Source organism: Mycteria americana, chromosome 2 (assembly GCF_035582795.1).
Source record: "Mycteria americana isolate JAX WOST 10 ecotype Jacksonville Zoo and Gardens chromosome 2, USCA_MyAme_1.0, whole genome shotgun sequence".
In the NCBI taxonomy this organism is placed as follows: Eukaryota; Metazoa; Chordata; class Aves; order Ciconiiformes; family Ciconiidae; genus Mycteria; species Mycteria americana.
Window position 1 is genome coordinate 146014087 of NC_134366.1, and position 12078 is coordinate 146026164.

Consider the following 12078-nt stretch of genomic DNA (forward strand, 5'->3'; position numbering starts at 1 on the left):
AAGTGAACTTCTTTTCCTAGGCTTCCCAGCCGTGTCAAGTCAAGAGCTGCACTGTAGACTATGTAGTACTTATTTTGATTTCACTTGTTTCCTTGTATTGTGTCTGGGCTCAAAGTAAGGCTTTAAAGTCACGTTTGCAGTATTTCTTTCCATTCAGGTTTGATAATCTTTCTTACATGTGTGGAAATGTAACTTAATCTCTCCATGATGTTTTTCTACTTACATGGTGAAAAAGAACACTAATGAGCTTCCTGTAGCTTCTGGAGATTAGTTAATATCACAAAGCTTATCACTGGATACAAATTGCCCAAATAATCTTGACACTGTAGCCTCTATCTCTTTTTCTCATCAACCCTGTGTTTCACAAACATGTACTGCAGTGAAAATTATGATGCTTTGGACAGACAATTTGAACAAAAGGCCTTTTCTAAGTCTTCCTAAGCATGCTGGGTTATGACACCAGTATGGAACTGCTCAGTTCATTAAAATAGCTGAAGAAAAATATATGTGTAAGTATCAAATTATTAAATCTCCTTCTAGATAAATATTGTTTTTCCATTTGGAACCATCACATTGTACTATAACAACTGAAATGTGTGATTTTATTTTCAGTCTGGTTTCCCAAAGAAACAATGTTTATGGGAATGATCTCTGTGCCTTTTTTTTCCTCGTGATAATTTTTAAATCTGTCAGCCAATCTCCATTTAATTTATTACACAGGTAGTCAGAAAGATGTGATATTTCTACACTGCTATTTCTCTTCTCCTGTATTCCTTTTGGTTGTCATACCACATGTCAGAAAATGCAAGGTTTTTTGGCAAAAAATATCTGTTCTTTTATATGGTATCCTACCTGATCTTTTGCTTGCTTGACAGAGAAATAATGACCATAATGTTCTATAATAACCGTAACATTCCAAGGCTGAGATTTTAAATAATTAACTAGTTATTTTGGGGTGTCTGCACTAAAACAGACTTTTGAAAATCACAGTGTTCAGAGAGAACTGAATATCAGTCTTCTGGTAGCCAGTCCTCAATAAATGTAACATTTAGAGTAAGTAGAAACAATCTAAAATCTTAGCCAACATTTGTAGAAATACATTTCTATAGAAATGTATAGAATTGATCCTTGTAACATTTTCTAAAACCTTTTTATAAGGCAAGTCTTCAATTTTTCCAGCATCAGAGCTGTTACCAGGCAGGAGTTCTCTCAGGCTTATTCTTTACCATTCATGTTTGCACTGTTAAATTCCTGATTCCATGAGATATGAATGATTGTAAAAGTCTAGGATGGGTTTTGATTTTTAATTTTAAGGACCTACTCTGTCATGAATATCTTTTGTGAATGTTTTAGGAAATGGAAATAACAGCATAGGATTTAACTTTTACTTGGCTCTTACTGCTTGATGATAGGAGATTCTGAGGAATTATTCACAGCAGAATTAGGTCTTTAACATTCCTTATAAGAGTCTTCCGAGTAAATTTGTAGTCTTTTTGTATCTGGTCAGTATCAATAATTTTTATTCTTTATTTGTGAAGTTAGTTCTAAGACATACATTTTTAATGCAACTACTCTCCTTTTCCTAGACACTTTTTGTTAGATGTTCTGAAAAGGTTCAGAAGGATGACTGTTTCTTGATAATTTTTTAGATTTTTATACCTGTTGTGTTTACACATTTTTCCTAAATGATATTTTTCTAGTTTTATATCATGTAAAGAATTGAGTAGAAATCTCATGGATATTGCAAATTTCAATTTCAAAGGTATCTTTGAACAAGTTTTGTAATCAGAAAGATAAAAGAAGAAAAAAACCCAACATGCCATATTAATGTACTGCTCAGTAGTAGTCTTGCCAGTTCCAGTAAAAGAATAAACATTCTGCCTATTTTTCAGTTAAGGGTGATTAGCTAAATAATATTAGAAGAATGGCTTAGACAATGGACAAAATTAATAATTTTTGATGGAGTAGCTGAAGCTTGAATAAGAATTAGGGCTAGTTGCAGCAGAGCACAGATGACTAACATCTTGGTATTGTGTCTGATGCTTGCACATAATTATCTTGGAAACTCAATAATGTCACTGCACTAAATGGAAACCATAAACTGCAGAGCATATCTAGGTCTATGATCTGATAAGTTCATGGTGGTTTGGGGATTTAGTCTTTAAAGGACACAAAACAAAGTATTGTGAAAACAAAAATGAAACAAAGTGAAAGAAACTCTTAAGATTCAGTTAGATATGCAGTCTGATGACAAATCTGACAGCTCCTAAAAGGTGTGTAAGTATAACTGTTTAATTTTGAGAGTTAAACACTGGAATTTGCCATTTTAAAAACATTCCTTAAAATTTAGTTCAAGCAATAAAAACGTTCCTTCCTACGTAGAGATTTGTATTTTTCCTAAATTTATGCTAATGTCACAGTCCAGAGCTTTGAGAGCTTTGATCCACAGTACTGCTCTGTTTAACTCCAGGTGACCTAGTCAGTCTTCCTCTTTGGAAGGCATATCCAAGTCTGTAGTTTGAAGGCTGGTTGTTTTGTCTTAGTATGAGACTTTTTTTGGTTTTGTCTTAGCTGTGTTCCCCAACTCTATGCTTCTTCCATGGCTTGGGAAATGCCTTTATTGGCAGTGTGCACTTAGGGCTTTTTTCCGTAATACTGTTCATGTTCTATTTTTCACATATTTGTCTATCCATGACATTTTTTCATTTTTTATTATAAACTTGAGTGTTGAATCATTTTTTTTCACTTATATTTTCAAATATTCTACTAAAATAGCACAGAAGAACACATTTTGTAAAAAACAAACAAACAAAACCCCAAACAACCTTTTATTTTTCTTTTCTAAGTAAAATATTCTACCACATTACACAGTGTAAACTACTGAAAACACATTTAAAACTCATTTTCAGCTTAGCCCTTTCCTAATAAACAAAACTAACAGGTACCTTCCAGCAAATTAATCCAGCCTCCCTAAACCAGGGTCCCTAGTTTAGCAGAATTCTCTGTGTACTTTTAAGAGTGTTGACTATTCACATATCCTCAGTTACACATTTTGTTATGCACCTACCTAGATTAGGGGCCAACTGAAGTCTTGCTGTAGAGTTTTCTGTAGTCTGTTAAAGGCAGCTGAAGGAAATGCAGTACAATCTCAATTCAATGGTTTCTTGAGAAGCAAAAATACAAGTACCTGCTGGTTCCCCATACAACTTTGGCCAACTCGCAGGCTTATGCATTGGGAAGATTTTTGCTTAGTCTTCCAGTTTGGATGATTTGATAAATATGCATTTCTAAATAAGCTGATAATAGTAATTTTGTGACTAAAGTCAACTGAACATTTTTATGTTCATTTAGTTTGTTTAAGGCAACTTTATAATTGATCATCATATGTCAAAATATTGTATTTCACTTTGACGCATTCACAAATTCTGTCATTAAAAACTCCTGTGATTATTTATGCAAATATTTTAATCAAAAAGTAAATTTTGTTAGTCAAATTTTAGTTCAAGAATCACATTAACATTTTAACCATCATTTGTTACAGTCATGAATAACAAGCAGTTTTAATCACACAGTGAGTTGGAATACTTAACTACTGTCTTAATTAGTGAACATGTTTTGTTAGTGTTACTTGATGTCTGATACTCCTCCAAAAAAATCAAAGCAAATCTGTTTGATTTTATTCTTTTTTAGTTGTTTGGCTTTCTGCTCCAAGCTAGCTAGCTCTATTCTTAAACTCAAAGTAATTACTGCATAAAAAATTTAAACCACAAGGAGTCAATATGCTTTGTTGCACATTTGCGGTCACTGTCAAAATAATTTCTTGCAAAAGCATAACCATAATGAAATCCTAGGCAGTTGTGTACCAATGGCTCCCAGTAAAAACTTCTGGGAAGATCATAAGCATAAAGATTACTTTCAGCAAATATTTATTTATTTAAAGTTACAGTAAAAGACAATTTTTCTAGTTTTCATCTTCCTTTTTTGGTGGGTTGTGTTTGTTTGTTTTTAATATGTTCTCTGGCTAAGAAAGAATGCTATAATTTTACAGACTAGAAGAAATTTGTTTTAGTGTAGAAAAGAGTCAGAAGGCCTACTATACATGTTTTAAGTCCCACTTTTGTCTTCCTATGAGTGATTAATGAGACAGCGAGACCTAGAATTTCTGCTGGTAATTCCTATGGACAATGTATTCACCGTTAGCAGGTGATTCTGTGTTGTTACTCATAAACAAAATCGATGGTTGTTTGTTGTGGTACTTATCTAGTCTTGTCCCTAAGTACTTGAAAAGGGGGATGAGCATGTAGTTTCTGTTTGTTTTCTGTGTTAGCCTATTACAGAATGATAGAAAAATAAGCCAGGGAAAGACCTTAAGAGGTCGTGTAGTTCATTGCAGATAGCAGGATTAAGTATACTTAGATCATACCACAGTATGTATAGCCTTTTCCTAAAAACCTCAAAGAGAGATTTCACAGTGCCTCTAGAATACCTATTGGTATGTTTCAGGGAGGGAAAAAATGTCTATGCTATCTAACATAAATCTTTTTTACTAGAAATTATGCTGATTCCTTCTCATTCTACTTCCAGACACTTGGAAAACAATTGATTGTCCTCCTCTTAATGACAGCTACTTAGTTATTAGAAGATTGTTATCAATGTCCTTCCTTCCTCAGTCTTTTTTCTAGACTAAACAAAGTCCTTCAACTTCCTTAGAGGTAATTTTTCTAAAACTCTAATTATTCTTGTAACCTCCACCATGGAATCTTTCCAATTAGCTTTTTTTCTCTTTTAAAATCCCAAAGCTGGATTATAAACCTCAGTTGTTCTCTATAGCCCTATTACTTTACTATCAATTCTCCATTTTATTTTTGTCCATTTTATTTCTTCTCCAGTTTTGAGTAAATGGAATTACTTAATTTCAAATTATGAATTTCATATTCTAAAATGTTAGCATTATTCTATCAGCATCTTTCCAGACTCTAAACTTGCCCTTCAGAGTGTTCTGTTTCTTTTTGTTTAGTATTCTCTTGACTTTGGTAGAACCGCAATCATAATTGAGTGACTAATAATTTTAAGACAAAATCTCCACCATGTCTCTATGTATTTTTTAGAGAAGGAAGTAAAGAGAGAGAATCACAGTTGTCTTATCTGCATGAAGTTGAATCTGGTGGAAGTCAAAGCAGCTGATAAGCTTTACATGGCATCTTTGGAGTGTAAAGAGAGCAAATATCTGTTTTGTAATTTTATTTGTGTCCTTCTAGTGTATTTAACTCATCCCATTTTCAGTACTAAGAAGCTTCTTGAGAAATTAAAAACGTAGTCCAAAATATTCATATCTCACTTACATAATTTTATGAGGCATTTATTTTTATTTGGTTCTCCAAATATGAGTTTGAAAGCATAATTTTCAATATGTAAAGCATCCAGATTGAAAATTTTGTCTTGAAAGATGTATTTTCAGCTTTGTTCCATCTTTAAATGACAGCATAAGGGTGTGTTATGGTTTGCGTTTTTTGTTGCTTGATATATACTTTTTCCTGCTTTTTAAAAAGTTTAATATTTGTACACTTATCTTTCAGAACACTGCTTTTTTCACTTTTTTTCTGTTCTGAATTTTCTGCTCTTAATACTCATGGTACAAAAAGTTAGACTATCAGAGTACCCTGTTACACAAATTCTGATGTCTAACTATACAATCTAATCTTATTTCATTAACCTAAAATCAGAGTACTTAAATAATTTTCTCATGATCAGATCTCTAAGACTGAAGAAGTAGCATCATATTTCCATGAGACATGTCACGCAGTTGTCTTATCCAGTAGAGCTTAGTGGTATTTTATTTTCCTGACATGGAGTTTTCTGTGTCTTTCTCTGCCATATTAACATACAGTAAACATAAGTCAAGATCTACTAAATGTATGTCTCCTTTGTTATTGGTAGGTTTTCCATTATATTTCCATTATATTTCCATCATATTTGGATTAATTTATTGTATTTGATGTTACATGTTTAGTGCACATATCTGCATGTGAGTTAGTCTCTTCAGGCTACATTTATAGTCAGTGTAAAGAGTGGAGTGTTTGGCTGAGTTAAAGTAATTAATCTAATCCTAAAGCAAATGCCCAAAATGGATTAGATGACCAAATCTTAAAACTGCCCATCTTTCAAAATTAAGTGAAGTAAACCCTAACTACTTTTTTTTTTTTTTTTTTTTAATCTCTGGGTTTCATGCCACATCATCTAATAGCTTACCTGTTGCACAATCAATGGATGTGTGTTCAGATTTCTCATTACAAGGGAAGAAATAACATCAGCCATATTCTGAAAGCTAGCCCAAGGAAGGATTGTCACTATACCTGTCAAAGAGAAGGAACTCTCCCTTATCCTATTGCTTAAAGGGGAAGAGGAGAAGAAAGGGAAAGTGTGTCAGGGAGATAAACCTTAATGAAAATCCCTTTACATTTTGACCCTGTCTTCCTCAGGCAAGGAAATATTCAAATTTACATTTGTACCGATTAATCAAATTACTCCATGTAAATCTCTGTTTAACCTCAAAGAATCTGTAGTGCTTTAAAAGAGTGCTGACACAAGCTGATGATAAATAGTTTCTGAGTCTGTTATCCAAGCAATTTTGTATAGACATATCATCAAGACAATTTTTCCCAACTTGCTTGCAACATCAGACAAATGCTTTCTAAAGGCAAGATACGTGATAGCAACTATTTCTTTCCTATCCATAAGAAAATTAGGTTTGTCTAATATGATTGTTCTTGGCAAATCTGTGTTTGTTGTTATTAATCTCTTTTGAAAATTAATTTGTTTGGGGGAATATGAGGCACACATTCAGGAACCTGTTTTTCTGGAATTATTGTCAGGATTTGCATTATCATTCATTAAGCAGGCACTTGTTTACGGAGAGCTATAGACAGGTGAATGTTTTAGTGAAACTCCGCTCAACAACTAAATTTTGGACTGAAAGTTATGGGTGTCCAGACTGATTTCTTGTGGCAGTCTTCCTGTCTGGATCAATTGCTTCCTTTTATAGAGTAGGCAGTCATACTCTTTTATACTGTGCAAACAGGTGTTGACTGAACCTCTTTTTTTCTCTTCTTATTTAAGTTATTCACAGGTATAACAATTGGAATGTTAAAAACTGAGTGAAGTCTGGAGGGCACCTGTTAATGATCCTTTGTTATGTATAGATGTTGTAGAAAAACATGGTGTTAGTTTAAGTTTGACAAAGATAGCTTTTTGTGCACTGGGTGCACTCTACAGTGATCTCCAGGAGGGAAAAACCCTTTTGGATTTTCCAGATGTTGGGAAAGCCTTGTAAACTTCAGGGTTATATTTTGAAATGTATGATATCAGAAGAACTTTTGAGTATGAAATATGTAGGAATTATTCCATAGATAATATTTTTTAAAAAGAGACTTAAAAGATAACACACCTATTGCAATCTCTTTGTATCTCATCAGTGGGGAAAAAATAACATATGCACATTGTGGAAAAAGTATATTTGCAGATGTGCTTTCTATTTTACCAATAAAATAAATATCAGAAAAAATTATATCCCAGAATTGATAAATTAATCAAACATAAAAACAGTATGGTAAGACAAGTGTTTCAGTCATAAATTGGAGAATTCACTGGAATTCCTGTGGAAAGATTTCTTTTTTCTCAGACTTGTGCAATACAAATTTAAAACCTTTCTAATGATATTTTACCATCTTGGAAAAGTTACTAGGGGAAGGGATGCGAGTTATTAACTTGTAAACAATAAGACATGTAAACATTCATAGTAAGTTCTAAAAGTGATAGGATTCCAGGAAGTGTACATTAGCATGTGCTAAATCAGTTTTATTGGTGCATTAAACAAGTGCTGTTTTGCCTTTGGCTACTTAAAGCAAAACTGCCCAGCTTTGTCAACTGCAAAATGAAATTGTCTAAGTTTTTTATTTTGCTTCAGAAATTTAACAAAATCTGTATCCTTTTTTAAACTACCACAGACAGCACAACCATGTATTAAATTTCAGACATAATGTTACTTTTACATGTAGACCTTCAGAGTTATGATTCATGATGTTGAACAAAGATGAAGTTTGCTTTGATTGCTTCAGTAATCCCACCTTGTAATCCAGCAAATTTGCTACTCAAGCTGTACCTAAGAGAAAAATTTCCAAGCAAATACAGGAAATGTTTGAAGGATTAGCTAGCGGTTCCTTCTATACGGTCAGGTAGTGGTTCCCTGTGAAGACAACACAAGTCTATTATGTGGAAGACGTTGTTCAGTTCTGATTTACTTCTGAGGAGATTTGGACCATCCTTTTGCTCAGAAGAATGCCCAAACCATCAGACTAAAGGCTTTTTGGGGGCTGTGAGGAAAGAAGAGGTATGGAAGTGATATGAAGAAAACCTCTTGATTTCTACAGCTGCTGCTGCTGCTCTATTTTTATGTGAATAATGAAACTCTCAGGAACAGAAAATGGCATTCTACCTGCCTAGGAAATGTTTTAACCATAAAACTGAAGTGACATACTTTGTCTTAGGTTCACAATATTTAGGGAATCTTCCTTGCAAAATAGGACTCAAAGGAAGGGAACAAAAGGAGATTTGCTTTCAGTCTAATGGCGTACACCTGGTAAATGAAAGAAAATCCAAATGTTAGGTCTGAGTCAGCAGAGGATGCTTTTGAAACAGTATCTGATACTGTTATCCTAATTTCCCTGGCAGTAGAATATGCTTTATTCAGTTCGACCTTTTCACTTTCTGTGAATTTTTTGCATTTCACTGAGCTAGATATCAAACAAATGAAAATTACTCTCTACTTGGTATGGGGGAGCCCTGGAGGCTCGTCCTGCTGTACTGACTGCTTGGTGGTTTACTCAGGGCAAAACAGAATTGTGAAGGGAAACTTGTCTCCTAACAACAGTCTGAATGCCCCATAACATGAGAACTAGGGAACTCTCCTGGCACGTTGAAAATATAGGTTCAAATGGTTCAATGGACAACTGGCATGAACACAGATAACCAAACCTGCTCCTCGGTGAGCATCTCTCAGTCTTAAGAGTGCAGAGGATCAAAATGCTCTGTCTCATATTAGATCAAACAATTCAGTAGGGAGAGCTCAAAATGTCAAATTCGGAAACAAACTATTTCAGAACTGGAAAATAGAATGGAAAAAATATTCAGGTCTCATTACCCCTGCTACAAGCCAGCACAGATTGACCCAAAGTGCATCTTGCTTTTCATAAGACTCTCAGAACAGTAATAGACACATTTTTAGTCAGTCTGAGTCAATCAGCTCTATTGTATAATATTTTTTCCAAGCATGAGGACAGGTCATGGAGGAAAGCAAACAAATATTAGAGACAGATTTGGTGTCTCTTTTTTTTTTTTTTTTTTTTTTTTATGCCACATGTTGTTCTTCTAGCATTTTTAATGTTTTATTTCCCTGATTATGAAACTTCCTTTTCTCATGCCCATTGACACAACTCTCCTCCCAGAGGGAAAGCTGTCAGTGTTTTAACAAGCAAGAACTGTTACATTTAAATGCCTTCAGCTGTGCAAGACATAGGCCAGCAGCCAGAAGTGATGTATTGTTGCTATAATATACATGACTTTTTATTTGTGCCTTAAGGAGAAAAACTAAGAAAGGATTATTACAAATATACTCTTCCACTCTAATAAAAGCAGTCTCTTATGAGTTTATAAAATAATGAAAGGGAAATATGCCCTTATCTGTTATTTGAAATATTTGTTACTCTTTGTTTTCTATTTAAATACTTCCATCATTTCATGGAAATCTGTCCTCCTTTTCAGCAGTTGTTTGTAACCATCATTCAGTCATCCAATTTCTATTAATGTTGTCTCAAATGAAAATGGCAATATTGTCAATGTAGCTTTTTACACTAAATTAAAAGAATTAGTATACAAATAGAATCATAGAATGGTGTGGGTTGGGAGGGACCTTTGAAGATCATCTAGTCCAGCCCCCCTGCTATGGGCAGGGACATCTTTCACTAGATCAGATTGCTCAAAGCCCCATCCAACCTGACCTTGAACACTTCCAATGAAAATCAGAAAGTACTGTTTATTAGTGCATCCTAAGCCTGGGGGTGTGAGGTGTTGACCTTCTCCACCCTATCAGTCCTTTTCCTGCCTTTTTTCTACCTGCTTGAGTCTGCCTTCTGATCTGATAAACTATTAATAAGCAGGACCCAATCCATTTCACTTTACTAGTGTCCATACTCTTAAATAGCCTCTCTACTTTCGCTAATGAAAGCCTTGATTTGTTGCAAATTGCACAGTTTTGGTGGCAATATGCTTGTTTGGGAGTTCAGAGATTGCTGTCTGGTAGTATGAATGGGGAAGGAAGCCACGGCTGCTGGCTGCTCCTTCCTGGCCTAAAGACTAGATATGTCACATGCATTTCTTACAAATGCATGTGAAGTGACTTTCTTTCCAAATGGAAGATAGTTTAGAAAGGACAGATATTAAATTATAACTAAAAAGGGTGTGACTGAACAGAAATTCTGATGTGCATTGAAAAAAATCCTCACTTTTCTCTCCAAACTAAATGGTGCATCTCACCCTCTCCTTTGGGAAAGCAGGCAGAGAAAAGGGAGGTGTATCTTCCTCCCAGCCTTAGCTCCCTGAAAGCCTTACTTTTTTTTCCCCCCTCCCATTCCTCTTTCAATTACCATTCCTGTCCATGGAAGGGGCAGAAGGAGAAAAGACTCTTCGTGGGGCAGGCAAGAGAGCAAGAAATAAGGAGGAGGAATATAAGTTATGGGTGCAATTTTTCTGGGGGTGGTGTTGAACTGTAGTGTGTGTACATTTTTTAGTTTTCCTTCTCTGACCTACAACATTTTTCTTTGCTGTCACCCATAAACACAAGACAGATGTTTGAGTATATATACTCAAACAAGAAAATATGTTACTTGATTCATTTATATGACCTACCCATTGACACTGATTAATATGAAATGGTATTTTATAATGAAATACAGCTGCAAAAGAAGTGAAAATAATGACAAATTAATATTTTCAATGTATTGTTTTACTGTCTGCCCTCTTTTAGAGTCAGATTCAAGACTGTAGAATATGAAATAGTGAGTGATGAGACAGAATGAAAAACTACTGGGAACTGATGAAGGCCACGTCATCAAAAGTTTCAGCCAACGAGCTTCAGAGACAGAAATTTGTGAGAGCAGGTATCTGAAGACAATTACATTTAATATTTGTGAAGCATATATGTAATACATACCTTATGGCAATCCTTTACAAAAATTAGTAATTCCATACTCATTGCAGAATGTGGATGGCATGTGCTGTAAACAACACATGGACCATCACTGAATGGTGATAAAGTATTTTGAGCAGCATGCCTACTAGGTACTGAATGAAACTAAAAGTCCTGTGAAAAATAATGTTATACCACAATTGAAAGTCTTCAGTTGCATGACTTTAGTTACCTTTAAGCTAAGTTTTGCATAGAAGAGCTTGAACCAAGGCTGCCTGGGCAGCCTGAATTTTTGTTTTCTAATGTTTTGATGCTTGAATTGCCTTGAATGTGTTGCAAGAACGTGAATATGTTTCATTACACTTACTGGAAAATTTAACCTGTATCTAAGCTAAGTCCAGAGGTAAGGCTGTCACATGGAAACTGATACCTCAAATTTATAGTTTCTTCACTGAAGAGTGTATAAAAATAAAAGTAATTTTGAAATTAATCTTAACTCTGTGTTCTTGTTTAAGAATGGCTGTAACAGCTACATAACTGGCTGTGTTAAGTATTCTGATTACATATTAATTTTAAATAATGTTTTGGACTATAACTTTATATGAAAACTAGAAGCCTGAATATTTAGCACTTATGTATGAAAAGGGACAGGAACAGAAGCAAAGCAGCTAAAATTGGTAGTCATTGTAGTCTGTAGTCATTGTCTCCTGCAGTGCGAATTGCCAGTACGTTTAGTTTACAACAGAGGAAATGGGATAAGCAACGGTATTCAGTGCCATTTTTTTAGGCTGTGATAGTTCTGTTAAGGCAGTGATTTGTTCACTCGAGAGAGATAAAAA